This window comes from Cervus elaphus, chromosome 30 (genome assembly GCF_910594005.1).
Source record: "Cervus elaphus chromosome 30, mCerEla1.1, whole genome shotgun sequence".
Taxonomy (NCBI): Eukaryota; Metazoa; Chordata; class Mammalia; order Artiodactyla; family Cervidae; genus Cervus; species Cervus elaphus.
The window spans coordinates 44,071,402-44,098,579 of record NC_057844.1 but is presented as its reverse complement, the minus strand read 5'-3'; the positions used below and the strand labels follow the sequence as shown (position 1 = coordinate 44,098,579).

The 27,178-nt window shown below is 36.4% G+C and overlaps 1 non-coding gene across 1 annotated transcript; it reads right to left on the bottom strand.

Annotated features, from left to right (window-relative positions):
• Positions 1–13,933: 13,933 nt before the first annotated feature.
• LOC122687154 lies at positions 13,934–14,056 on the bottom strand. Its single transcript, XR_006339054.1, has one exon. It is a non-coding gene; the product is annotated as a U6atac minor spliceosomal RNA (small nuclear RNA).
• Between the last annotated feature and the right edge of the window lie 13,122 nt (positions 14,057–27,178).

Sequence of the window (27,178 nt, the reverse complement as noted above, 5' to 3'; positions counted from 1 at the left end):
AACTATGTGAGTGAACACACCATCATGCTTATCTGGGTCATTAAGATCTTTTTTGGTATAGTTCTGTGTATTTTTGGCACCTCTTCTTAATATATTCTGCTTCTGTTAGGTCCATACCATTTTTGTCCATAATTGTGCCCATCTTTGAATGAAATGTTTCCTTGATATCTCTAATTTCTTGAAGAGATCTCTGTCTTTCCCATTCTATTGTTTTCCTTTATTTCTTTGCATTGAGAGGAAGGCTTTCTCATCTCTTCTTGCTATTCTTTGCAACTCTGCATTCAGATGGATATATCTTTCCTTTTCTTCTTTGTCTTTCATTTCTCTTCTCTGCTTAGCTATTTGTAAGGCCTCTTCAGACAATTTTGCCTTTTGGCATTTATTTTTCTTGGGAATGGTTTTTATCACCACCTCCTGTACAATGTTAGAACCTCTGTCCATAGTTCTTCAGGCACTCTGTCTATCAGATCTAAACCCTTGAATCTATTTGTCAGGTCCACTGTATAATCATAAGAGATTTGACTTAAGTCATACCTGAATGGCCTAGTGGTTTTTCCTACTTTCTTCAATTTAAGTATGAATTTTGCAATAAAGAGTTCATGATCTGAGCCACAGTCAGCTCCCAGTCCTTTTTTTACTGACTGTATAGAGCTTCTCAATCTTTGGCTGTAAAGAATACAGTGATCCGATTTTGGTTTTGACCATCTGGTGATGTCCATGTGTAGAGTCTCCTCTTGTGTTGTTGGAAGAGGGTGTTTGCTATGACCAGTGTGTTATCTTGGAAAAACTCTGTTAACCTTTACACTGTTTCATTATGTACTCCAAGGCCAAATTTGCCTGTTATCCAGGTATTTCTTAACTTCCTACTTTTGAATTTCCAGTGCCCCATAATGAAATGGCCATCTTTTTGGGTATTAGTTCTAGAACTTGTAGATTTTCATAGAACCATTCAACTTCAGCTTCTTCAGCATTACTGGTCAGGGCATAGACTTGGATTACTGTGATATCAAGTGGTTTGCCTTGGAAATAAACAGAGATCATTCTGTCATTACATGCAAGTACTGCACTTTGGATTCTTTTCTTGTCTATGATGGCTACTCCATTTCTTCTAAGGGATTCTTGCCTTCAGTAGTAGATATAAAGGTAGTCTGAATTTAATGTGCCCATTCCAGTCAGTTTTAGTTCATTGATTGCTAAAATGTTGATGCTTATTCTTGCCATCTCCTGTTTGACCACTACCAATTCACTTTGATTCGTGGACGAGAATCAAGTTTCATATGGTTCATGAACTTGATTCATTCCAGTTTCCTATGCAATATTCTTTCCAGCATCTGACTTTACTTCAATCACCAGTCACATCCACAACTGGGCATTGTTTTCTCTTTGGCTCCATCTCCTTATTCTTTCTACAGTTGTATGAGCACAGTACATAGCAATTTACCAGAGAATCCTTAGGTCCCATCAACCTTTGTAAGGGTCTTTCTTTGAGGATGATTATGGAGGCATTGCAGTTTTTGTGATAGGATTGGACAAATTCCTTGAGAACATTTTTTTTTTTTTTCCAGTGTCCTGGTTGATTGCAAATGAGTCACTGATTACTTGACCACTGTTCTGATGTTGGAGCTTTGAGAATAATGGACCCGAGGAGGCCTGGGTGTTTTCTTAGGGCTCTAACTTCGGAGGTATTGCAGTTGCTATCCAATAACTTGGTGGATTCTTAATGGTCTATGGTTTCTTCAGAGTGGAAAAGCAATTCAGATACAGGATAATTAGACTGAGAGTACTGGGAATCTGTCTTAGAGTCTTTTATTTTAGGTACCTCTTGTGTCTATTTTAGATACCTCTCGTGTCAGTTCATGAACTCAATATTGCAAAATTCAGACTTAAACTAAAGAAAATACAAAAAACCACTAGACCATTCAGGTATGACCTAAATCAAATCCTTTATGATTATACAGTAGAAGTGACAAATAGATTCAAGGGATTAGATCTGATAGAGTGCCTGAAGAATTATGGATGGAGGTTTGTGACATTACACAGGAGGCAGTGATCAAATCATCTCCAAGAAAAAGAAATGCAAAAAGGCAAAATGGCTGTCTGAGGAGGCCTCACAAATAGCTGAAAAGAAGAGAAGCAAAAAGCAAAGGAGATTCAAGAAAATTAGAGATACCAAGGGAACATTTCATGCAATAGGCACAATAAAGCAGAAATGGTATGGACCTAACAGAAGCAGAAGATATTAAGAAGAGGTGGCAAGAATACACAGAACTATACAAAAAAGATCTTAATGACACAAATAGGCATGATGGTGTGATCACACACCTAGAGCCAAACATCCTGGAATGCAAAGTCAAGTGGATCTCAGGAAGCATCACTACAAATAAATCTAAGGGAGGTGATGGAATTCCAATTGCTGCTACTGCTGAGTCACTTCAGTCGTGTCCAACTCTGTGCGACCCCATAGATGGCAGCCCACCAGGCTCCCCTGTCCCTGGGATTCTCCAGGAAAGAACACTGCAGTGGGTTGCCATTTCCTTCTCCAATGCATGAAAGTGAAAAGTGAAAGTGAAGTCACTCAGTCATGTCTGACTCTTCACGACCCCATGGACTGTAGCCTACCAGGCTCCTCCATCCATGGGATTTTCCAGGCAAGAGTACTGGAGTGGGTTGCTATTTCCTTCTCTGGAATTCCAGTTGAGCTATTTTAAATCCTAAAAGATGATGCCATTAAAGTGCTGCACTCAATATTCCAGCACATTTGGAAAACACAGCAGTGGTCACAGGACTGGAAAAGGTCAGTTTTCAATCCAATCCCAAAGAAAGGCAATGCCAAAGAATGTTTAAACTACCCCACAATTGCACCCATTTCACACAGTAGCAAAGTAATGCTCAAAATTCTACAAGCCAGAAATTTCATGTTCAACAATACGTGAACTGTGAACTTCCAGATAATTAAGGTGGATTTAGAAAAAGCAGAGGAACCAGAGATCGAATTGCCAATATCCATTGGATCATCAAAAAAGCAAGAGCATTCCAGAAAAAATTTACTTCTGCTTCAAAACCTTTGACTATGTGGATCACAACAAAGTGGAAGATTCTTCAAGAGATGGGAAAATCAGACCACCTTACCTGCCTCCTGAGCAATCTTTATGCAGATCAAGAAGCAATAGTTAGAACTGAACATGGAACTACAGACTGGTTCCAAATCAGGAAAGGAGTATGTCAAGGTTGTATTTTGTCACCCTGCTTATTTAATTTATATGCAGAGTACATCATGCAAAATGCAGGGCTGAATGAATCACAAGCTGGAGTCATGATTGCCAGGAGAAATATCAATAACCTCAGATGTGCAGATGACACCACCGTTATGGCAGAAAGTGAAGAAGAACTAAGGAGCCTCTTGATAAAGTGAAAGAGGAGAGTGAAAAAGTTGACTTAAAACAGCATTTAAAAAAAACAAAGATCATTAAATGAAGACCCACCACTTCATGGCTAATAGATTTGAAAATAATGGAAACAAGGACAGATTTAATTATTTTGGGCTCCAACATCACAGCAAATGGTGACTTCAGCCATGTAATCAAAAATTGCTTGCTCCTTGGAAGAAAAGCTATGACCAACCTAGACAGCATATTAAAAAGCAGAGACATTACTTTGCCAACAAATGTCCATCTAGTCAAAGCTACGATTTTTCCAGTAGTCCTGTATGGATGTGAGATTTGGACCATAAAGAAAGCCGAACAGTGAAGAATTGCTGCTTTTGAACTGTAGTGTTGGTGAAGACTCTTGAGAGTCCCTTGGACTGCAAGAAAAGCCAAATAGTCCATCCTAAAGGAAATCAGTCTTGAATATTCTTTGGAAGGATGATGGTGAAAGTGAAACTCCAATACTTCGACCACCTTATACGAAGAAGTGACTCACTGGAAAATACCCTGATGCTGGGAAAGTTTAAAGGCAGGAGGAGAAGGGGACAACAGAGGATTAGATAGTTGCATGGCATCACTGACTCAATGGACATGAGTTTGAGTTGTTTCTGGGTGTTGATGGTGGACAGGAAAGCCTGGCGTGCTGCATTCCATGGGGTTGCAAAGAATCAGACATGACTGAGCAACTGAACTGAACTATGTCTTTAATTTTTCATTAGCATTTTTCAATGCATCTTTCAATAAAGCTATATTGAAAACTTGAAGCCTTTTGTAATGTTCAGCATAAAAATTAAAATAAGTATCCTATTCTGTTTATTTGGCCTGGGAATCCTTGCTTTTAATTAAAATTTAATGGATAATCTTGTCTAATTAGAACCTAAGATTTTGCTACTTTTATAGATATTTATAGCTTTCAGGACCACAGTTTTTAGACATAAAATAAATAGCATGTGTCAAAAGATGATGGACTTAATTCTTTAAAGCTTCAGGCTTTTTTTTTTTAGCTTTGTGTTTCTCAAGATCGAACTAATACCTAAGAGGATCTGCCATTTAGTTGACTTTGTTGAGGGTTTGTGGTATTTTAGAGTGTATCTCATTACATGAAAACTTTCTTGAGATTGTCAGGTGACCTAGTTTTAATTTAACTCATTCTATGAGCAAGTTATTATGGCCTTGGAGACTTTGAGTTAAGTCTAATATGTCACATTATTTTGAAACATTATATAATATGTTATTTATAATGTTATATAGCATATTATCATTATTTATATATTATATAACATTATATATGTAATATATAACATTTTAAAATCAATTTTGCTTGAAATGAAAGTGTGGATGCAAGGGGAGTGAAGCTCAGTTATGAGAATGGCTATAGCCACTCTCAATATGAAAAAAAAAAGAGTGAACTCAGAGAAGTACCAGGTACATTGTCTGTGCTTCTTTTTGTTCCCCAGGCCACAATGATCAGCTTTCTATCTCATCTCATCCTCACCACAGTAACTGTCAAAAATGAGTAAAGAAGACAATTTAGGTGATGTCAACAAACTTATTTAGCACCTCATGAAGAAGACAGTTTCTGTTATCAAGGAACTAGAGAACTGAAAATGTAGCAGAAAGAGAGATGCTGTACAGAGTAAAGTGTAAAGAGAGAAAAAAAAAGATAAAAGTAGAGAATATGTGACTGGCTGAGGCCACAAAGTCAGTCTCTTTTAGGGGAAAAAAAAGGAACAAGAAAAATGTTTAGACATATCTGACTCCACATTTGGGGATTGGCAGACTGGATAGACTGTATTTCTGGTCCAGGGGAGCACTTACAGGGACAAAAAATTATCTAAGTTAAGAGAAGTGGGTGACAGACAATGAGATGGTTGGATGACATCATTGACTCAATGGACCTGAGTATGGGCAAGTTCTGGAAGATAATGAAGGACAAGGAAGTCTGGTGTGCTGCAGTTCACGGAGTCACAGAGAGTCAGATACATCTGAGTGAGCAACAACAAAGAAAGCAATTTCATCAAATGTGCACACATATGTCTTCACACACTTTGCTTTTGAAAGAGAACTAAAAGAGTGAGTCAAGAGTTCAATTTAGTTATAGGTAGTAAGAAATAATTCTTTTATATTACATGAACCAGGCAATATATCAGGAAAATAGAAAAATCAATGATCTACTTTATATGTATATAGTTAGTGAAATCAATTCAATATTGTTAGTTAAATATGACAATATTTGAAAATATGCAACCTATATATTTCATTGACAGGGATAATCAAAATCTTAAGACAAGTAGATATAGAGCAAGACTTAAACAAAATTTGAAATAGCATAGCATAGTATTTATGTAAGGGAGAGAGACAGGAAAATAGGGACTGCAAGAATTGACAAGACACTTGATTTTTTTCTTTCCTGGCAGCACGATCTAAGACAGAAAGTTAAAATCAGATTTCTTTTTTTCAATCTCAGTTTTGGTCAATGCCTCAAAAGTCAAGGAAAATTTAACAAATGCAAAGTACCCTCAGACCCCAAAGTAAAGAAATTTCTGTGTACTAAAGGCATATTTAGTTGTGAAGTGGGTTCTGTGACTTCTGGTCTGCATAAGAATTGGAAGTTGAAAAATCCATTTGGGAGAAAGGATTTCAGATTCTGTACTTCAGGCTTCAGTACGCTTCTTGGAATGGAGAAAGGTGCTTCCTCTTTCCCAGGTGGCTCATAGGTAAGGGATCCGCCTGTGTGGGTTCGATCCTTGGGTTGGGAAGATTCCCTGGAGAAGGAAATGACACCAGCTCCAGTATTCTTGCCTGGGAAATCCCATGGAAGAGGAACCTGGTGTCACAAAAGAGTCAAACATGAATTTGTGACTAACCAAAAACAATCTTTAAAAAAAAAAAATAAGGAAGTTAAAGTTTTAAGATATCCACATAGTTTGCTATGTGTTTCCTGAAGTTCAAAGGAAACTATGATACTATTTGACTCCTGTGAAGAGAAGTCTTACTACAAAAGCTGTAGATGGGGCTGCCTTTTTCTGGCAATGGAGAGAAGACCCTAAGGATGCTAAATCGTATTCTATAACAAGTATATTTCTTGGGGACTACACAAAATTGAACAAGTATATCTTTCTAGGATCAGCCTAAAGGAGATCTAAAGGACTTCTCAGTTTTAAAGAGGGACAGATTTCTAGAGGTCTGAGGGATGAAGGGTTAGCAGAAAGTTGTCAGCCACAGGAAGCATTGTGCTATAATATCAAGGGATTTACCATTCATTCAAAATTGAAAAGCACAACTAATATATTTGCCATGAAGAGGGTACCAGCACCAAAAGACATATCCATCATTCAGATGATAACTGTCCAGCATATATTGTTCCTTGCTCTCCCAAACTCCATCTGTTTTCAGTCCAGAGGAGTCCAAAATAACAGACACAGATTTGGCTAGGAGAAGATGAGAAGAAGGGAAAAGAGACAACCTTTCCCAAATGTAAGCTTTATGACCAGAAGCAGAACTGAATTGGAATTGGGAAGAAACTTTAAATTGAATTTTAAAATAAAGTTTTAACACTAAAAATGGATTATTTAATTACCAGAGTAAAATTCTGCTTGTGATTGACATGGACTAGAAAAACAATGAGACCTGATCAAGATTTCATTGAAAGGCCCAAAAGGGGTGGGGGTGGGGAAGAGTCTAGAACATAGACTTAAATGTACATAAATGTATGTACATGTAAGTGTTAGGTAAAGACAAGTAGGAACATTTCAAGAGAACTTATTGTCTGTGTGAAATCACTTAGAGAAAAGAACCAGAAGCTTCAGGAAAATTATTATGGATGAAGCAAGTGCAGAAAGGGTGAAAAAAAGTGACACAAGATGATGGAGAATTAAAATGTAAGAAAGAGTCAAACCATTAAAGATGTGTAGGTCAAGATAAAGATCCTAAAATTTATGCTAAGTGCAAAAGATGACAACCATTGAAGAGTTTTAAACTGCTGAGTGAAATGATCAATCAATGTCACATTTACTGATTTGAATTCAGTAATATCTCTCAGAGTGGTTCTATATTCTCCCTTCCTGTGGCCACTACTCCCACAGTTCTAATAAATTCACTAATCCCAGAACCTATTACTTCTCACCTGAACCATTATAGGAGACTTTTAAAAGACCTCTCAAATTTATATTCTTGTTAAAGTATAACTTTGATCATCTCTATTTCCTAGTAACGCTTCATTAGCTAAAGGATGTGTTACCCTATTCTTTGACTTGACATTCAAAGCTCTCTATTTTGGGTTCCTGTCTCGTTTTACATCACAACTTAGCTACCAACTTGAACTCTTCCACATTTACTATATTCTTGCAATTATTCCTTCCCATCATTTTCTTCAAGCAGTTTCCTGTTGTCTTACACTATTCTTCCTCTCTGTGGGGTCAAATTCTCTCTATGCACAAAAATGTAATCCTAATACCCCTTCTAGTGTCCACAAAATCTTCTTTGACCAACTCAAGCCAGATTCTGTGTCCTTTCCCCTCCTTGTGTTATAATTTAATCAGTGAATCAGGCAAACGTGTATACAGAGTTGTCAAATAGAATGCCTTCTGCTAGGCATCTCTCTCTTTCTCTCATTTTTAAAAGTAAGATACACTAGACAAGTTTTGGCACATGTGGCACTGAAAAAACATAATGCTTTATCCAAATGAAAGATGTATCATGCAATGGTGTAACTTGAGAATCCCTACCGCAGAATTTTATACTGTCTGTGTGACCTCACAAGGCAAATTGTAAGTATGTCCTAGAGGGATCAGAGATGGCTTTACCAAGGCAGTATGCCTAGGATTTGATGAAGATAAGAGTTCTTAGACTAAATGGGGTCAAAGGCATTTCAGACAGAAAGAATGTCTGTTTTTGCCTTAGCACCTGTGGGATACATATTCCTGATAGTGGAAGCTGGGTCTAACTCTTTACATTTTCAGTTTCCTAGTTTCCTATCCTACACAGAATAAGCAACAACATCTTTCCTGTCCAACCCCTTCAACTACAGACAGTGAAAACTGGGCAGCTCACAGAGCCTTCCCTGACATGACCTATCATATATCCTTAGGTAACTGTCACAATCATGGTTCCAAACAAGGTTCATCATTGTCCTCATAAAACCCTCAGCACACAATTTTCCAAAACAGAGAAGATATTGAGGGAAACACTTCCTCCACCCCTGATATTTTCCTCCCTGGGCAGAGTCACACTTCATTTTATTTTATTTTATTTTTCCTTTTTTTTTTTTTTTAGTTGGAGGCTAATTACTTCACAACATTTCAGTGGGTTTTGTCATACATTGATATGAATCAGCCATAGAGTTACATGTATTCCCCATCCCAATCCCCCCTCCCACCTCCCTCTCCACCCGATTCCTCTGGGTCTTCCCAGTGCACCAGGCCGGAGCACTTGTCTCATGCATCCCACCTGGGCTGGTGATCTGTTTCACCATAGATAATATACATGTTGTTCTTTTGAAACATCCCACCCTCACCTTCTCCCACAGAGTTCAAAAGTCTGTTCTGTACTTCTGTATCTCTTTTTCTGTTTTGCATATAGGGTTATCGTTACCATCTTTCTAAATTCCATATATATGTGTTAGTATGCTGTAATGTTCTTTATCTTTCTGGCTTACTTCACTCTGTGTAATGGGCTCCAGTTTCATCCATCTCATTAGAACTGATTCAAATGAATTCTTTTTAAAGGCTGAGTAATATTCCATGGTGTATATGTACCACAGCTTCTTTATCCATTCATCTGCTGATGGGCATCTAGGTTGCTTCCATGTCCTGGCTATTATAAACAGTGCTGCGATGAACATTGGGGTGCACGTGTCTCTTTCAGATCTGGTTTCCTCAGTGTGTATGCCCAGAAGTGGGATTGCTGGGTCATATGGCAGTTCTATTTCCAGTTTTTTAAGAAATCTCCACACTGTTTTCCATAGCGGCTGTACTAGTTTGCATTCCCACCAACAGTGTAAGAGGGTTCCCTTTTCTCCACAGCCTCTCCAGCATTTATTGCTTGTAGACTTTTGGATAGCAGCCATCCTGACTGGTGTGTAATGGTACCTCATTGTGGTTTTGATTTGCATTTCTCTAATAATGAGTGATGTTGAGCATCTTTTCATACGTTTGTTAGCCATCTGTATGTCTTCTTTGGAGAAATGTCTGTTTAGTTCTTTGGCCCATTTTTTGATTGGGTCATTTATTTTTCTGGAATTGAGCTTCAGGAGTTGCTTGTATATTTTTGAGATTAATCCTTAGTTTGTTTCTTCATTTGCTATTATTTTCTCCCAATCTGAGGGCTGTCTTTTCACCTTGCTTATAGTTTCCTTTGTAGTGCAAAAGCTTTTAAGTTTCATTAGGTCCCATTTGTTTAGTTTTGCTTTTATTTCCAATATTCTGGGAGGTGGGTCATAGAGGATCTTGCTGTGATTTATGTCGGAGAGTGTTTTGCCTATGTTCTCCTCTAGGAGTTTTATAGTTTCTGGTCTTACATTTAGATCTTTAATCCATTTTGAGTTTATTTTTGTGTATGGTGTTAGAAAGTGTTCTAGTTTCATTCTTTTACAAGTGGTTGACCAGTTTTCCCAGCGCCACTTGTTAAAGAGGTTGTCTTTTTTCCATTGTATATCCTTGCCTCCTCTGTCAAAGATAAGGTGTCCATAGGTTCGTGGATTTATCTCTGGGCTTTCTATTCTGTTCCATTGATCTATATTTCTGTCTTTGTGCCAGTACCACACTGTCTTGATGACTGTGGCTTTGTAGTAGAGTCTGAAGTCAGGCAGGTTGATTCCTCCAGTTCCATTCTTCTTTCTCAAGATTACTTTGGCTATTCAAGGTTTTTTGTATTTCCATACAAATTGTGAAATTATTTGTTCTAGTTCTGTGAAAAATACCATTGGTAGCTTGATAGGGATTGCATTGAATCTATAGATTGCTTTGGGTAGAATAGCTATTTTGACAATATTGATTCTTCCAATCCATGAACACGGTATGTTTCTCCACCTGTTTGTGTCCCCTTTGATTTCTTTCATCAGTGTTTTATAGTTTTCTATGTATAGGTCTTTTGTTTCTTTAGGTAGATATACTCCTAAGTATTTTATTCTTTTTGTTGCAATGGTGAATGGTATTGTTTCCTTAATTTCTCTTTCTGTTTTCTCATTGTTAGTATATAGGAATGCAAGGGATTTCTGTGTGTTAATTTTATATCCTGCAACTTTACTATATTCATTGATTAGCTCTAGTCATTTTCTGGTCGAGTCTTTAGGGTTTTCTATGTAGAGGATCATGTCATCTGCAAACAGTGAGAGTTTCACTTCTTCTTTTCCTATCTGGATTCCTTTTACTTCTTTTTCTGCTCTGATTGCTGTGGCCAAAACTTCCAACACTATGTTGAATAGTAGTGGTGAGAGTGGGCACCCTTGTCTTGTTCCTGATTTCAGGGGAAATGCTTTCAATTTTTCACCATTGAGGGTGTTGTTTGCTGTGGGTTTGTCATATATAGCTTTTATTATGTTGAGGTATGTTCCTTCTATTCCTGCTTTCTGGAGAGTTTTAATCATAAATGAGTGTTGAATTTTGTCAAAGGCTTTCTCTGCATATATTGAGATAATCATATGGTTTTTATCTTTCAATTTGTTAATGTGGTGTATTACATTGATTGACTTGCGGATATTAAAGAATCCTTGCATTCCTGGGATAAAGCCCACTTGGTCATGGTGTATGATTTTTTCAATATGTTGTTGGATTCTGTTTGCTAGAATTTTGTTAAGGATTTTTGCATCTATGTTCATCAGTGATATTGGCCTGTAGTTTTCTTTTTTTGTGGCATCTTTGTCTGGTTTTGGAATTAGGGTGATGGTGGCCTCATAGAATGAGTTTGGAAGTTTACCTTCATCTGCAATTTTCTGGAAGAGTTTGAGTAAGATAGGTGTTAGCTCTTCTCTAAATTTTTGATAGAATTCAGCTGTGAAGCCATCTGGTCCTGGGCTTTTGTTTGCTGGAAGATTTCTGATTACAGTTTTGATTTCCTTGCTTGTGATGGGTCTGTTAAGATCTTCTATTTCTTCCTGGTTCAGTTTTGGAAAGTTATACTTTTCTAAGAATTTGTCCATTTCATCCAAGTTGTCCATTTTATTGGCATAGAGCTGCTGGTAGTAGTCTCTTATGATCCTTTGTATTTCAGTGTTGTCTGTTGCGATCTCTCCATTTTCATTTCTAATTTTGTTGATTTGGTTCTTCTCTCTTTGTTTCTTAATGAGTCTTGCTAATGGTTTATCAATTTTGTTTATTTTTTCAAAAAACCAGCTTTTAGCTTTGTTGATTTTTGCTATGGTCTCTTTAGTTTCTTTTGCATTTATTTCTGCCCTGATTTTTAAGATTTCTTTCCTTCTGCTAACCCTGGGATTCTTCATTTCTTCCTTTTCCATATGCTTTAATTGTGATAAATAGCCTGGAGACAAAGATTGAAAAGATGCAAGAAATGTTTAGTAAAGACCTACAAGAAATAAAAAAGAGTCAATTAGAAATGAATAATGCAATGAATGAGATCAAAAACACTCTGGAGGGAACCAAGAGTAGAATAACGGAGACAGAAGATAGGATAAGTGAGGTAGAAGATAAAATGGTGGAAATAAATGAAGCAGAGAGGAAAAAAGAAAAAAGGATCAAAAGAAATGAGGACAACCTCAGGGACCTCTGGGACAATGTGAAACGCCCCAACATTCGAATCATAGGAGTCCCAGAAGAAGAAGACAAAAAGAAAGGTCATGAGAAAATACTCGAGGAGATAATAGCTGAAAACTTCCCTAAAATGGGGAAGGAAATAGCCACCCAAGTCCAAGAAACCCAGAGAGTCCCAAACAGGATAAACCCAAGGCAAAACACCCCAAGACACATATTAATCAAATTAACAAAGATCAAACACAAAGAACAAATATTAAAAGCAGCAAGGGAGAAACAACAAATAACACACAAAGGGATTCCCATAAGGATAACAGCTGATCTATCAATAGAAACCCTCCAGGCCAGAAGGGAATGGCAGGACATATTGAAAGTAATGAAAGAGAATAACCTACAACCTAGATTACTGTACCCAGCAAGGATCTCATTCAGATATGAAGGAGAATTCAAAAGCTTTGCAGACAAGCAAAAGCTGAGAGAATTCAGCACCACCAAACCAGCTCTTCAACAAATGCTAAAGGATCTTCTCTAGATAGGAAATGCAGAAAGGTTGTATAAAAGTGAACCCAAATGATAACAAAGTAAATGGCAACGGGACCACACCTATCAATAATTACCTTAAATGTAAATGGGTTGAATGCCCCAACCAAAAGACAAAGATTGGCTGAATGGATACAAAAACAAGACCCCTATATATGCTGTCTACAAGAGACCCACCTCAAAACAAGAGACACATACATACTAAAAGTGAAGGGCTGGAAAAAATATTTCATGCAAACGGAGACCAAAAGAAAGCAGGAGTTGCAATACTCATATCAGATAAAATAGACTTTCAAATAAAGGATGTGAAAAGAGACAAAGAAGGACACTACATAATGATCAAAGGATCAATCCAAGAAGAAGATATGACAATTATAAATATATATGCACCCAACATAGGAGCACTGCAATATGTATGGCAAACGCTAACAAGTATGAAAGAGGAAATTAATAGTAACACAATAATAGTGGGAGACTTTAATACCCCACTCACAACTATGGATAGATCAACTAAACAGAAAATTAACAAGGAAACACAAACCTTAAATGACACAATGGACCAGCTAGACCTAGTTGATATCTATAGGACATTTCACCCCAAAACAATCAACTTCACCTTTTTCTCAAGTGCACACAGAACCTTCTCCAGAATAGATCACATCCTGGGCCATAAATCTGGTCTTGGAAAATTCAAAAAAATTGAAATCATTCCAGTCATCTTTTCTGACCACAGTGCAGTAAGATTAGATCTCAATTACAGGAAAAAAAATTGTTAAAAATTCAAACATATGGAGGCTAAATAACACGCTTCTGAATAACCAACAAATCATAGAAGAAATAAAAAAAGAAATCAAAATATGTATAGAAACGAATGAAAATGAAAACACAACAACCCAAAACCTATGGGACACTGTAAAAGCAGTGCTAAGGGAAAGGTTCATAGCATTACAGGCTTACATCAAGAAACAAGAAAAAAGCCAAATAAATAACCTAACTCTACACCTAGAGTCACACTTTAAGATTGTAGTCTGACCCTTGTCTGTCAGCTCTTTTACTCACTGCATGTGAAAGTGTTAGTCACTCTGTCATGTCTGACTCTTTGTGGCCCCATGAAGTATAGCATTCCAGTCTCCTCTATCATGGAATTCTCCTCGCAAAAATACTAGAGGGGGTAGCCATTTCCTTCTTCCTGACCCAAGGATCAAATCTGGGTCTCCTGCATAATAGGCAGATTCTTAACCATCTGATCCATGAGGGAAGCCCGAACAGTGGTTAGATGCCACAAAGTAGTTGGCAAAGTCTTAACTGTAAGCATGTTGTCGGGCCTGAGAGCCTCGTCCATCCTTGTCAAGGGGAGTGATAACATTCTCTCCTTTCATATAACCCTCATGACATAGCAGGAGTGAATTTACTATAGTTGAGTCTGGGAAAAGAAGCCAGGCAGTATGACTCTGCACTTTCAACTCTTCTTTTTCTTCGGAACTTATCTGAGCATGCTAAAATTCATTCCTCTCTGTTCCTTTACATCAAGGGAAGACAAGGGAGCCCCAGAAAGCTGCCTATGAGTGGGTGAAAAAGTTGATTTAATTCAGGAATTCTAAATCAGTAAGTCTGTTTCTTTCTTTCTCCTTTTCTTCTTTCCTTCCATCCTTCCATGCTTCTTCCCTTTCTTTTCTGCCTTTCTGTTTTTATCACTCACATATGTAAAATTCTCCCAAAGCTCCCCCTCCTCAAGTGTCTTATTTTTAATGTGCCCTGCTGCTAAGTCACTTCAGTTGTGTCCGCCTCTGTGTGACCCCATAGACGGCAGCCCACCAGGCTCCCCGGTCCCTGGGATTCTCCAGGCAAGAACACAGGAATGGGTTGCCATTTCCTTCTCCAATGAGTGAAAATGAAAAGTGAAAGTGAAGTCGCTTAGTCGTGTCCGACTCTTAGAGACCCCGTGGACTGCAGCCCACCAGGCTCCTCCATCCACGGGATTTTCCAGGCAAGAGTACTGGAGTGGGGTGCCATTGCCTTCTCCTTAATGTGCCCTAGACCTTCACAAATACCCACAATGATTGTTTTCATTGAAATAAATGTTTCCTGTGTGCCAATTTAGTGAGATAATATCTCCCAGTTTTAGAAGAAAGTTTCAGTCTTTTCCCAAATGGCATGTATATGATCCTAGAATGTCTATGGATAATCTATTATGGGTTATGATGATAGTGGCATAGTAAATATCTATTTCAAGTGAATGTCTCCTGGCTGTTAGGCTATAATTATGACAAGTTGGTGAAATCAATATTTCTATAGATATTGTTTTATTATGTATAAACAAAAGATGCTAGGAAAAAATTTCTTCTTTAATCCTGCTTTATTGATTTTAGTTTCTATGTTTAATGTTCATTAGTACCAATGTCTAATGAAGCATAATTTAATGATAAGCAATTTCACCAAAGTTGTATTTAATGCAAAGATTCAAAATAAGAATATAATTTAATGTTATCACAATACCTATACTGCTGCTGTTTAGTCGCTAAGTCTTGTCTGACTCTTTGCAGACTTCATGGACTTCTCTGTCCATGGGATTTCAGGCAAGAATACTGGAGTGGTTTGCCACTTCATTCTCCTGGGAATCTTTCTGACCCAGGGATTGAATCTGCATCTTTGCTTAGCAGGCAGATTCTTTACCACTGAGCCACTGGGAAGCCTGTCCCAATATATTTTTAGATGAAATGTAATGATTTTTAAATTTTTTAAATTATTACAAACCATTGATATTAAATTCCACTGAATTATTCATTCAGTGACATAGAGATTAAGTGAAATGTCTCTTCTTCAGATATATAAATAGTGTGAGGATTTTTTATATTTTTGAAGGAACATATCTGATGAAAATGTGTTTATGAGTTGAGATGAACATTTTACAGCTTACATTGTTTCTATCAAAAACAAGATTCCAATCTGTGTAATTCTGAGACAGAAATTCTAGAACTGTACCCTATAATGTCTTCAACAAAATCAGTTCTGCTTAAAGTCACTTTTAAGTTAAATTTAAAAAATAAATGCCTAAAACATCTTAAAAATTCAAACTATGCACCAAGTATGATAAATATGTCTAAAGTCTCACAAACAATCAAACTTGGTGTAACAAAAATTAATCACTTTAGTTTCATCTTTTTATAAATTTTCTACATATGTACAATCACATGTAGATAACACATATGTATCTGATACAATTCACTTAAAGATATTTCTATATTAGCATTAAATATATATTTTTGCTATGCATATTTTATAGGATTTTTTGAAACTATTTTCTCTATTCATATAATTAAATGTTACACAGGCACTCTGTGTGTGTGTGTGTGTGTGTGTGTGTGTGTGTGTGTGTGTGCGCTCAGTTGTATCTGACACTTGGTGACCCTATGGACTATAGCCCACCAGCTTCCTCTATCCGTGGAATTTTCCAGGCAAGAATGCTGGAGTAGGTTACCATTTCCTACTTCAGGGAAGCTTCCTGACCCAGAGATGGAACCTACTTCTCCTGCATTGGCAGGCAGATTTATTTTACCACTGTGCCACCTGGGAAGCCCACATAGGCAATTTAGAAAATCACATATTTTATTTCACATTTTTAATAATAAAATTATGTACAGATTCTTGGAGATTGAAGCTGCTTATCTAGAAAATTCTCCTAAAATGTCAATTTAAGTTTCAAAATCTTGACTATAAAATTTCAAATTATAAAACTAAAAGAAAATAATTTTAAAAGAGGGGAAATAATTAGTAATTAATTTCACTGAAATTTAATATATTGCTATATTTAAAATCAAGATCAGTGATATCTCTGTGTTTGAAACATAAGGAAGAATAAATAAGAGATTCTGTTTTATTCAAATGTATGGACACTGTCTACACAATTTCTTTTCTCCTAACTGGAAATTCATTCAGCCCAATTTTTGTCACTCATGAGATGTAAAGCAGGAATGGCAAGAAGACAACATTGGGGGAAGTATCATATGTTCTGTCTATATCATGAACATGGTTAAGCCAATATAATTGGGTTGAATTATATTTTCCAACAGACTCAAAATTTGTCACCCTTTATCCAGATTTAGAACTTGGGGGGTAGGGTGGAGGTGTGGAAAACAACTTAAAAAATCCAATTAGTCCGTCATTTCAAATTATGCTTCTTTTTTCTAAGATTCTGACATTTCTTCTTAATTTCTTGTCACTTGGAGTTTAATTAGTAAACTAATATTAGTTTTAAAACATTGAATAATATTTTTTTCTAGACCTAAAATATTTTTTGGAAATCAGGTGTCAGTATAGCCTCCACATTATTTTCATCTGTTCATTTTTACTCTTTTGGACTCCCTTTGTAGGTAGATAGCAATTCAATTCTATTTGGTAAATCATTGGAAAGACCATGTTTCAGATATAATAAAAATGTCTTACTAATGTAAAGATAAATCATGTCTATTGCTTTTTTTTAAACAAGGTGTGGCAATTTGACATGGAAAGAGTTAGATCAGACAAAAAATAAGGTTTGCTTATTGTTTAGTTTTGCTTTCTTTTGTTTTACAAAACTACATAAGGAAAACAAACACAATATTATATAGTCTACAGTAGACTTGCACATTGATTTTGTGGGGTTTAAATCTCCATTGATTTTCAGAAAAATAAAAGGAAATTTGTAGTTTACTCTAAGTATACAAGGCAATCCTTTTTAAATACAGTTACTCTAAACTACATGATAAAATGGTTATCCTAGACTACACAATTAAAAACTAAGTATATTTACTTCAAGGTAATAACACTAATTTTAATTCAGGAGACATGGAAATATGTTTGAGGTATACTTTGCAAAGACCAACTACCACCTTCAGATAATTATGTTGTTCTTGGGTTACTGTTTTCTTTGTAGACCAGAGAGAGTACTAATACAGTTTCTAACTAATAGACATATTTCCTCCAAATTTTTTTTTGTGTCTACTAAAGGAATTTCACTGAATATTAAGGATATAATTATTTGCATATATCTATATTTATATATCTATATCTATCTGTTTATCTATATATAGCATTTATATTTTTAAAACTCATAGTTATATTGGAACATTTTGAAAGCAAACCTAAAAATATAATAATGTCAAATGTCCAAAAGTCAATAGTTACTGAAGATTTGGTTCCAAAGACACAGTAATAAAAGGTTTCAGAGACTATATAATTCAGAAAACTTATACTTGGCTATTATTTCTTAAGGCCAGACATTCTTCAGCACCAGTGTACATTTTGTAATTCAGTATTTGTATTTGAAAGCATGACAGGAAAAAGAAGAACTTCTTTATTACATAATTGAAAGTAGAATGGATGGGGCAAGAAGATTCATCTATTTGCACATAACTATAAAATACTAAACAAAGAGTACTTTCTCTCAGTCAGGCAACAAACCCTTTCATTTTCTTTTTTTTTTTTTTTTAACCCTTTCATTTTCAAGTCAACCTTTTACATGAAAGTATTATTAGTTATCATCATTATCATCTGTACTTTATGAATGAGAAAACAGATGAACAGTTTGCTGGGTAATTTCTTGAAGGTCACTCAGTACATCCCAGGACGGAGATATGAATCCAGACTATCTGATTCTATTGTCTATGGCCTTGATCACTATGTTACATTGCCTGTGAAGCTTCACTGAAAAAGATTGAGCAATCTGACAAATAATCAAGTTTTAACTGAAATATTTGTAAAGGAAATAATCCATTCTAATCAAATACTGAAAATAAGATTGTTTGACATTTAATGTTTGAACATGTTATAAATCAAATGTCATAGGCAGGCCCAAAATTATTTTAAGATCATTCATCATTTCTGAGGACAGCTTCCTGCCAATTTCTTTAACTTGGAAATCTTTATTTTCAAACCTATATAAAATGCTTCATGTGTTATTTATATTATATATTGTATTTTAGGTAAAATATCCAGAAACAAGAATGTGATTGTAAACAAGGAGCTAAGAAAAAAAAGAAAAAACTTATATGAAGTATGAACATATATTTGGATATTTCCATAATATATTTCCAAAATTTGTCTATCTTGAAATGTACCAAATTATATCTGTCTAAACTTTGTTAAAGATGTTGAGGTCACATAAATTATACATTTCTCTTCTGTAAATGCAGCATTAGACACCTATGCATTTACTTAGAATATCTAACTGTAAACTACAGTCTCCCAAACAACCCTGAACACTCCTGGCTTTAGCACTGAAAGTCCCATGACCCAGGATCTTCCCATTCAGGCAAACCGAGATAGTTGATTATCCTTTTTATTTGATAAACCTAGAAAGTAGAAGCAAGGAAAAAAGAATGTAGAACTCCAGTAGCTTTCCCATTTCAATGATCCTTTAATCCACCTGCAATAAAGGAGATGTAGTTTCAGTCTCTATGTTGGGAAGATTCCCTGGAGGAGGAAATGGTAAAACACTCCGCTAGTTTTGGCTGAAAAATCCCACAGACAGAGCAGTCTGACAGGCTACAGTCCAAAGGGCTGCAAAGAGTCTGACACAACTGGGCAACTGATCATGCACTATATCACCACTTACTTTGACTTTAATATGCGGAAAGATTTTAATTGTACACTGTTTTATTCAATAACTGGTTGCATTCAATAATTGCTCATTATGAGAACATTGCATATCAAATTCTACATCATGTTTTTGGCTATGAAAATAAATAGATATATTGAATCCTCTCTTAGGAGGAAAAATTAGAGGAATAATTACTTAATTAAGTTGTTATGACACAAAATAGCCTTATATACAGTGTTATAGAAGTTCACAAAAAGAATGATGGGATGTTAAAAACCACACAAAGAAACTAGATTCCTAGGTGACCAACAGACATAAAATAGAAGGTAGCCACTGATAGTTCAGTTGGGAAAGAATCCACCTGCAGTGCAGGAGACCCCAGTTGGATTGCTGGGTCGGGAAGATCCACTGGAAAAGGGATAGGCTATCCACTCCAATATTCTTGGGCTTCCTTGTTGCTCAGCTGGTAAAGAATCTGCCTGCAATGTGGGAGACCTGAGTTCAATCCCTGGGTTGGGAAGATCCACTGGAAAAGGGATAGGCTACCCACTCCAGTATTTTGGCCTGGAGAATTCCACGGACTGTGTAGTCCATGGGTTGCAAAGAGTTGGACACTACTGGGTGACTTTCACTCACTGGAAATGTAACCATGTGGAGAAAATCATACTTTCTAAAGGGTAGTACAAATATAAGCCACTTTGACAATGGAAAGGGGAAAAAGTGAAAATAAAAATAAACTGCTCTCACTTGTGTATGTATGTGTGTGTTTGTGTGTTAATCGCTCAGTCATGTCTGACTCTTTGCAACCCCATGACTGTACTTGGCCAGGCTCCCCTGTCCATGAAATTCTCCAGGCAAGTATACTGGAGTGGGATGCCATTTATTTCTCCAAAAGAAACCAAACAAATATTTCTGGGTTATAAAAATATGAATAATAAACATGAACACTGATCAAGTTTTTATTTTTTGCTAGGCCCCAATTTATGTCCATAATACCATTCTGGGCCTATTTTATTTCCTTACAAGAACCAGTGGAGACAGAATCAAGTGACCTAAACTTTTATTTTACATCCCAATTTGCTGCACATAAAGGCAGGATTGAGGAGCAAGAATTATTTTAATCTTTCAATATATCATTAAATTTCAAAGACAGCTATTAAAGATTTGTGTCACCATACTATGTAAAGTAACTAATTTCAAGTACTATCAAATTTAATTAGAAAACTTCATATACATAAACTTACTTTTAGAGATATCTCACACTTAAAACCTCAGATATGTAGATGATACCACTCTAATGGCAGAAAGCAAAGGAGGAACTAAAGAGCCTCTTGATGGGAGTGAAGGAGGAGAATGAAAGGACTTGTTTAAAACTAAATATTAAAAAAATCTAAGATCATGGCATCTGGACCCATTACTTCATTGCAAATAGAGGGGGAAAAGGTGAAAATAGTGACAGATTTCTTCTTCTTGGGCTCTGAAATCACTGCATATGGTGACTATAGCCTTGAAATCTGAATACATTTTCTTCTTGGCAGGAAAGTTATGACAAACCTAGACAGTGTGTTGTGAAGCAGAGACATTACTCTGCTGACAAATGTTCATATTGTCAAGGCTATGGTCTTCCCACTGGTCACATACAGTTGTGAGAGCTGGACAGTAAAGAAGGTGGACCACTGAAGAATTGACACCTTTGAACTGTGGTGCTGGAGAAGACTCCTGAAATTCCCTTGGACAGGGACAGCAAGAAGGTCAAACCAGTCAATCCAAAGGGAAATCAACCCTGAATACTCATTGGAAGAACTGATGCTAAAGCTGAAACTCCAGTATTTTGGTCATCTGATATGAACAGTTGACTCATTGGAAAGGTCGCTGATGCTGGAAAAGATTGAAGGCAGAAGGAAAAGAGTGCATCAGAGGATGAAATGGCTGGATAGCATCACCAATGAAATGGACAGGACCTTGGACAAACTTTGGGAGATGATGAGGGACAGGGAGGCCAGGCATGCTGCAGTCCTTGGGGTGCAGAGTTGAACATGACTGGGTGACCGAATAACAACTGCACTTAAAAGGGCTTCCCAGGTGGCTCTAGTGATAAAGAACCTGCCTGCCAATGCAGGAGACGCAGGTTCCATCCCTGGTTGGCAAAATCCCCTGGAGGAGGGCATGGCAACCCACTCCAGTATTCTTACCAGTAGAATCCATGGACAGAGGAGCCAGGCAGGTGACAGTCCGTGGGATCACAGAGTCGGACAAGAATGAAGCGACTTAACATGCATGCTCACACAACACCCAAAATTAATTTCTGTTGTGAAAAAATCTTTATAGATTCCCAAGCATGTCTGTTTGGCATATTTTCTGCAATATGAAGCCCAAAACGTGTCCCTAGAAGAAAAAATGCAGGTATGAGGTACTGCAAAGCTTAACCTGAATTCGCTATGTCTAGGCTATGCATACATTGGACTCAAGAGGAGGAAATTCACCACACTTATCCACAAACTAATTTTAAGTTTTCAGGAAGCATAAGGCATGGACATTGAAAAAAAAATTTTTTTTTCATTTGGCTTAAACACAGGACACAAAGCAGAGATAAGAAAAATAAGCTTATAATTATTAGTTAATTGAAACAAATACACTGCCTTTGCTGTTTCACATTTATTGTTGACGCTTTGAATTTAAAAAGAATCTCAAGGGCAGTAGGCAAAGCCCTCTGGGTTATGCCTGAGAGCTGCAAATACTCCAGAGAGAGGAAGAACTAGGGACAGAGGGAGAAAGAAAGAATGAGACACAGGGACCACCTTTGAAACTTATCAAGTAGCATTAAAAAGAAGCATGTAAATAGAAAGCCCGGGTCTAATCTTTCAAATGTTAATGACTTTAATCACTACTTCTCAAATTGGCAAATTATCTTTTGAGATTGAATTAGATAGAGTAACATGAAAAACACTCTACATATTGGAAGTTACCATATAAATGTATTCATTTATATTGCAGTATAGTATTGCTTCATATTTATGCCCTTTAAAAATGAAAGCATGATATCATGATCATTTAAAAGGCATAAATTGGGAAGACTGGTCCAGATTGCTAACAGACCTCCTTTTCTCTTGAGGGCTATGCTATCTAACTAGTCAACAGCACTCACTGTCTAGTGGTGGTTACCCCCGAATGCAGAGATAAAGTCATGAAGGTACAAACAAGATTTGAAGCTCATATAAAATAATAAAACACCTTTGTATGCAATGACTAAAGCTTGACTCTAATGAGGATGCCACAAAGAAAATCTTCCAGATCCTTCTCCCTGAAGAACAGATTTTGAATTGACTAAATTCAATAGTATAAGAAGAGTGTGACATGAACTTCTCTTTAAAGATAAAAAATCAAAATCATTAAATGGAAATTAAATAAGAACTGTGGAAGGGAAGATTTTAGCCCCAAGCCCAGTGAACACATAACCCTAAGTTATAAACAAATTAACTTAACCATAAGATTTTCTTCAGATTTCTTCTGTACACATACATACATACTATTCCTATGCAAACATCTGTATTCTGCAGATGCTAAATTAAATTTTAAATAATTAAAAATAAAAGACTCTCAACACTGCTAAGGATTTAGATACACTGATCCTCTGAAATATCCCATTTGTATATAGTTAAAAACCAATACTTCCCATAAAAAGAATAAACTTTTCATAAGACTTCTCAACTCCAAGGCCTCTAGGCTCAGCTTACAGAACATTTCCTGACATCTAACTCCTTGAACTGACCAATCCAAAATTTTGGTACTACATATGATAATACTTTCTATAGTTGTTTTGACAGTTACTACACAATGGAATTATTTAGAAATTTTCAAATTTATTTGTTTTTATTTTCTTCCATAAGATAATAACCTTCATGAGAGAAGAGAGTGTGCCTAATATTTTTACCACTGTATTTCCAACATCTACAGCAATCCTTGGAACATAATGCAAGCTATTTTGGTGAATGAATGAAAATATCATAGCCAATTTTCTGTTTGGGGTAAAATAAAATATTATAATGTTAAGAGTGGTATATATATATTATATATACAGATATACATATACATATATATAATATATATAATGATGTTTAAAGTATATACAAAGGCACGTAATATGTGTATTTTTTTTTTCCAGAATGGCTTAAGATATTACAATTTTCTTTGTTTAAGAAACATTGCATTCTCTTGTATTCTGCTAAAAATTAGTTCCATATAGTTAAAAATAATACAGCTTCAAGAAAAAATTTGAGAGAGTAAAATATTTTTCAGTTATAAACATTTTTATAATACCAAATATCATATAAGTTAAAAACATATGGTAAAAATCTTTATAGCTGCCAAATATAGTTGAGGAAGTTGCAATGTACACAACATGTAAAAAGGTGCCATTCACACCAATTATTCTAGGAACCAGGTAAGATGATACTTAATGTAAAAATAAAGAGGGGCATTTTAGTCTTGTAACTTGGTGAAAAATATAACTTTAAAATGGAGATGACAATTTCAAAACAACTAATATAGAGTTTGTTATGTCAACACAATGGATGTTTGTGTGTAGTATGTAATATAGATTCAATATGCACTTAATAGAGGAAAACAATAGAATAGTAAAGCCTAGAGATCTTGTCATGAAAATCAGAGAATTTTGGGAACCAAGAGAACATTGGAGACTCTTGGAGGGCAAACAAAACTGTGTGCACCAGGACCCAGGAGAAAGAAGCAGTGACCCCAACAAGAGATTGAGCCAGACTTGCCTGTGAGTGTCCTGAGGTCTCTGGCAGAGGCATAGGTCAAGAGTGGCCTACTGTGAGGTCAGGGACACTGAATACAACATTCCTGACATGTCTTTTTGAAGGAAGTCACACATAACAGCCATTACCCCTACTATAGTTTGGTCTCAGACCAAACTACAGGGAGGCAACACAACCCCACTCATCAACAAAAAATTGGATTAAAGATTTACTGAATATGGCTCTGGGCATTAAACCAAGACCCAGAGTCCCCTACAGCCAGATCCTCCCATCAGGAAGCTTCCACAAACCTCTTATCCTTATCCATTAGAGGGCAGAGAGAATAGAAACCACAATTACAGAAAAATAACCAAACTGATCACTTGAACTGAGGTCTTGACTAACTCCATGAAACTATGAGCCACCTTGTAGAGCCAACCAAGAAGAACAGGTCATGGTGGAGAGTTCTGACAAAATTTGGTCCACTGGAGAAGGGAATGGAAAAACCACTTTGTATTCTAGCCTTGAGAACCCAATGAACAGCATAAAAAGACAAAAAGATATGACATTGAAAGATGAACTCCCCAGGTCAGTTGGTACCCAATATGTTACTGGAGAAAAGTAGACAAATAGCTCCAGAGAAAATGAAGAGGCTGAGCCAAAGTGAAAATGACATCCAGCTGAGAATGTAAAGTCCAATACTGTAAAGGACGATACTGCATAGGAAGCTGTATGTTAGGTACATGAACCAAAGCAAATTGAAAGTGGCCAAACAGGAGATGGCAAGAGTGAATATCGACATTTTAGGAATCAGTGAACTAAAATGGACCTGAATGGGGAAATTAAATTCAGGCAACCATTGTATCCACTCTGTGGGCAAGAATCTTTTAGAAGAAATGAAGTTTTTCTCATAGTCAAGAAGAGAGTCAAAAATGCAGAATTTGGATGCAATCTCAAAAACAGTAGAATGATCCTTGTATGTTTCCAAGGCAAACAGTTCAATATCACAGTAATACAAGTCTATGCCTCAAACACTAATGCAGAAGAAGCTGAAGTTGAATGGTTCTATGATGACGTACAAGAACTTCTAGAGCTAACACCAAAAAAAGGATCTCCTTTTCATCATAGGTGAATGGAATGAAAGTAGGAAGTAAAGACATATCTCGAGTAACAGGGAGGTTTGGCCTTGGAGTGCAAAATGAGGCAGGGTAGGAGCTAATAGAGTTGTGCCAAAAGAATGCACTGATCATAGTGGCTACCCTCTTCCAACAACATGAGACAACTCTATACATGGACATCACCAGACGGTCAACACCAAAGTTAGACTGATTATATTCTTTGCAGCCAAATATGGAGAAACTCTATACAGTCGGGAAAAACAAGACCAGGAGCTGACTGTGGCTCAGATCATGAACTCTTTATTGCAAAATTCAGATTTAAATTGATGAATGTAGGAAAAGCCACTAGACCATTCAGGTATGACTTAAATCAAATCCATGACAGTGGATGTGACAAATAAATTCAAGGGATTAGATTTGATAGAGTGCTTGATAAACTATGGATAGAGGTTCATAACATTATAAAGGAGGGAGTGATCAAAACCACCCCCAAGAAAAAGAAATGCAAAAAAAAAAAAAAAAAAAGATTGTCTGAGGAAGCCTTACAAATAGCTGAGAAAAGAAGACAAGTGAAAAATAGAGAAAAGGAAAGATATATCCACCTAAATGCAGAGTTCCAAAGAATGGCAAGGAGAGATATGAAAGCCTTTCTAAGCGATCAATGCAAATAATGGAGGAAAACAATAGAATGGGGAATACAGAGGTTTCTTCAAGAAAATTAGAGACACCAAAGGAATATTTCATGCAAAGATGGGCACAATTAAGAACAGGAACAGCAAGGACCTAATAGAAACAGAAGATGTTAAGAAGTTGTGGCACGCATACCCAGAAGAACTATACAGAAAAAATCTTAATGACACAGATAATCATGATGGTGTGATCACTTACCTAGAGCCAAACATCCTGGAATGTGAAGTCAAATGTGCTTTAGGAAGCATTACCATGAACAAAGCTAGTGGAGATGATGGAATTCCATCTGAGCTATTTCAAATTTTGAAAGATGATGCTGTTAAAGTGCTGCACTCACTTTGCTAGCAAATTTGGAAAACTCAGCAGTGCCCACCATACTGGAGAGGGTCAGCATTCATTCCAATCCCAAAGAAAGGCAATGCCAAAGAATGTTTACACTACGGCACAGTTGCACTCATCTCACATGCTACCAAAGTAATGCTCAAAATTCTCTAAGTGAGGTTTCAACAGTATATGAACTAATAACTTAAAGATACTCAAACTTGATTTAGAAAGTGCAAAGGAACCAGAAATCAAACTATGAATATCCTTGGATGATAGAAAAAGCAAGAGAATTACAGAAAAACACCCACTTCTGCTTCATTGCCCTTGCTAAATCCTTTGTATGGATCACAACAAACTGTGGAAAATTCTTAAAGGGATTAGACTCCTAGACCACCTTACCTGCCTCCTATGAAACCTGTAGGCAGGTCAAGAAGCATCAGTTAGAAGCGGACATGGCACAATGGACTGGTTCCAAATTGGGAAAGGAGTATATCAAGGCTTAATATTGTCATCTTGCTTATTTAACTTATATGTAGTTATATCAAGCAAAATGCTGGCCTGGATGAAGCAGAAAATGGAATAAAGATTCCTGGGAAAAAATATCAATAACCTCAGATAGGTGGATGAAGCCATGCTTATGGCAGAAAACAAAGAAGAACAAAAGAGCCTCTTGATGAAAGTGAAAGAGTGGAGTGAAAAACCTGGTTTAAAACTCAACATTCAAAAAATTAAGATCTTGGCATGTGATCCCATCACTTCATGGAAAATAAATGAGGAAACAATAGAAACAGTGTCAGACTTTATTTTCTTGGGCTTCAAAATCATTACACCTGGTCACTGCAGCCATGAAATTGAAAGATGCTTGCTCCTTGGAATAAAAGCTATGACAAAATTAGACAATATATTAAAAAGCAAAGATATTACTTTACCATAAAAGGTTTGTCTAGTAAATGCTGTGGGTTTTCCAGTAGTCATGTATGGATAAGAGTGCTGGACCATAAAGAAAGCTGAGCACCAAAGAACTGATACTTTTGAACTGTGG